Genomic DNA, 3,527 nt, shown 5'->3' with positions numbered 1-3,527 from the left:
AATAATAAGTGATTGAGAAAAAATAAATAAATATAGGAAATCACTTTTAAGAACGATTTTAGCGGGATGTGATACAAATTTGAGGTATAATATATTAAGGATTTCCATTTATTAATGGCAACAAGAAAACCCCAAATTTAGAATATAAAAGAAAATATATAAGAGATGAATTGAAATATTCTCTATATTTTTAAAAAAAAATAGCTTTTAGGCCTTTGCAACGGGCCCAAAACTACCTTATATAATATATTAAGGATTTTCAGTTGGTTATTAATCGCTACAAGAAAACCCTAATCGAGAATCAAATAATGGCCGCACCTAACGCAACAAAAAACCCAATCCATAATCAAATTATGGCCGCGCCTCATCTTGCCAAACAAGATCTGCTCCGTCGCGTTCGCTTCACCGTCAGAGAAGTTGCGCTGCTCCCCCGACTATGGTGCCGCGCCGCCATCATTCCACCGTCGCCGAACGCGCTAAATCTCAGGTGCGGTGATTAATCCTGGAGTAACGTCTGAGCAGTTGCGCCGCTCCCCCAACTATGGTGTCGCGCTGTCATCAGTCCGCTAACATCAAACGACGAACCTAACTCTCTCAACAACAAGCGCTGTGATCTTTTGGAGGATGAACCTGAGAAGGATAAAGAAGATAAAGAAGACGGGAAAATTCGGTAAAAACCTAGGGTTCTAATTTGATTTTGATGAATTCTCGTTTTTTCATTTTTGATTTGGTTGGACACTAACTGTGAAGGATGATGTGAAGGATGATGTGAAGGATGATGTGAAGGATGATGTGAAGGATGATGTGAAGAAGTTGTGGGGGATGGGACTTTTTCTTGAATGGATTAGGGTAAGCGCTTATATTTCTTTCTTTTTATCTAAATTTTAATGTAAAGCCGGTCTGTTTTCATATGATAACTTGTTTCGATAAGCAGTGTGGGGTTTTAGATTATTGGAGGCTGTGAGAATTAAAGTTTGATTGATATAATTGACTGCTTTATTTTGCCAACCTTTTTAGTTTTGAAGTAATTGAGAAAACAAATAAGTTTTGCATGCTTTGCACAAGAAAATGAATCTTTTGGTTTACTGTGTTTGTTATTGAATTATAATTTGTTTGTGTTTGTTATTGAATTATAATTTGTTTGTGTTGGGGTTATATTGAAGTATCATAAGCTTAATGTTGGTCCATCATTCACTGTCTAATTTGGGTTTATCAACCACCAAACATTTGAGAATTATTAGCCTTTTGTGTTCCTTCTGTTATTGTTTAACCGATATGAATGTAACTTGTTTTTGAATAGATTTTGAATAGATTGATTATATGCTCATCTTGTTTAATTATTATCGTTATCATTTTTGTCTCTCACAATCTTGCTAGATAATGGTGAAGATTCGACTGTCCATTTTGGTGCATGAGGCATGGAAATCTTTCAAAAAAAAAATAATCTTGAGTTTATCGACAAGCACAATGCTAAAAACCGGACATATAAGGTTGGTTTGAACCGGTTCGCTGATCTTAGCAAGGAGGAGTTCGGTCCATATATCTTGGATTAAAGACTGACCCAAATCGGTTGGCTAAGACGAAGAGCAACTGTTGTGCAAGTGTTGGTGATAACTTGCCTGAATCTGTTGATGGGAGGAAACAAGGTGGTGATGTGGCCCAAGTCAAGGAGCAATGAGGTTGTGGTAAGTAACTTCTACTTATATACTCCAATGATGTTACTACTAACTTCTACTTCAATACTCCAATGATCTTACTACTAACTTCTACTTCAATACTCCAATGATACTACAACTGTCTTAACTATTTATTGTCTTGTACTTTTATTTTAAATATGTTATTATTTGTTTTTAGTTTTTCTATTTTATTTTGAGTCTAAAATTATTTAATTTGGGCTTATCAACCACCAAACATTTGAGAATGATTAGCTTTTTTGAACTTCCTCTTCGGTGACAAAAATAATTACGATAATAATTAAACAAGATGAGCATAGCAACTCTATCTTCAAAACTCAATATAATCAATCTATTCAAGAACAAGTTACATTCATATCAGTTAAACAATAACAGAAGGAACACACAAAGGTTGAAAAAAGGCTAATTATTCTCAAATGTTTGGTGGTTGATAAGCCCAAATTATCAATCACCAAAAATTTGAGAATGATTAGCCTTTTTTTCCACCGTTGTGTGTTTCTTCTGTTATTGTTTAACCGATATGAATGTAATTGTTCTTGAATAGATTGATTATATTGAGTTTTGAAGATAGAGTTGTTATGCTCATCTTGTTTAATTATTATCGTCATTATTTTTGTCTCTCACATTTCTTATGAGGCATGGAAATCTCAACAACAACTGTCTCCACCTGGGCCAACCTGAGCCAAAAGTAAAAGAGATTTAAAAATTTCAAAAATAATCTTGAGTTTATCGACAAGCGCAATGCTGAAAACCGGACATATAAGGTTGGTTTGAACCGGTTTGCTGATCTTAGCAACAAGGAGTACCGGTCCATATATCTTGGATTAAAGACTGACCCAAATCAGTTGGCTAAGACGAAGAGCAACTGTTGTGCTGCAAGTGTTGGTGATAACTTGCCTGAATCTGTTGATGGGAGGAAACAAGGTGGTGATGTGGCCCAAGTCAAGGACCAATGAGGTTGTGGTAAGTAACTTCTACTTCAATACTACAATGATGTTACTACAACTGTCTTAACTATTTATTGTCTTGTACTTTTATTTTAAATATGTTATTATTTGTTTTTAGTTTTTTCTATTTTATTGAGTCTAAAATTATTTAATTGATGTTCAAAAATATCAAAGTTCATATTTATTAAGTGATATTTTTTCTTTAGTGACTGTGATTTGTTTCTTGTTATTGTTAACTTAACAATTTTGGATTGGTACTCATTGTCATTATTTAATTTAATTCATTATCCGATATTTTTTCTTTATTGACTGATTTGTTTCTTGTTATTGTTAAGTTAACAATTATTGATTGGTACTCATTGTCATTACTTAATTTAATTCATTATCCGTGCATATTAACTATTAAGTCTTATGTATACCTGTTCTTGCTAATTTGTCATCTAAATCTGGTTTAACAGATAATTCATTGAACACCCTGAAGAAATCAAAGGAAGAAAAACCTATGGTTTGATAACTCTGATTCGAGAGATCGGACAGAGCAAGCATGCATATGTGTTGTTGTTTTAAGCTGAAAACACTCTGAACTTTCTGATTAGATACTTTTTAAACAATTTGTATTTTTTTTTGTTTATAAATAAAGGTTTTGATAATTTTCGTGCAGTATATATATATATATATATATATATATATATATATATATATATATATATATATATATATATATATATATATATATATATATATATATATATATATATATATACCTTGCTATATTATTGTCCTCAACGATGAAATTATCATATTTAGAAGATTATAATAAGGCATCCAATTTGGCATGCTTATGAGTTAAATTCTTTCATTTGATTAGAATTCCCTTGTGAATAAT

At 32.2% G+C, this 3,527-nt stretch overlaps 1 long non-coding RNA gene across 2 annotated transcripts; it reads left to right on the top strand.

The window, feature by feature from the left end:
* The first annotated feature begins 255 nt into the window (after nucleotides 1-255).
* Nucleotides 256-3,291, top strand: LOC131610262 (uncharacterized). 2 transcript variants are annotated; one of them, XR_009286442.1, is made up of 4 exons: nucleotides 256-670; nucleotides 751-849; nucleotides 1,378-2,657; nucleotides 3,100-3,291. It is a non-coding gene; the product is annotated as an uncharacterized LOC131610262 (long non-coding RNA). The 2 variants fall into 2 exon arrangements; XR_009286441.1 differs by having other exon boundaries at nucleotides 257-670; nucleotides 763-849.
* Nucleotides 3,292-3,527: the final 236 nt, after the last annotated feature.

The sequence above is a fragment of the Vicia villosa genome, linkage group LG6, assembly GCF_029867415.1.
Source record: "Vicia villosa cultivar HV-30 ecotype Madison, WI linkage group LG6, Vvil1.0, whole genome shotgun sequence".
Classification (NCBI taxonomy): Eukaryota; Viridiplantae; Streptophyta; class Magnoliopsida; order Fabales; family Fabaceae; genus Vicia; species Vicia villosa.
The sequence above is the reverse complement of the archived record's forward strand: the minus strand, read 5'-3'. Positions and strand labels throughout refer to the sequence as shown.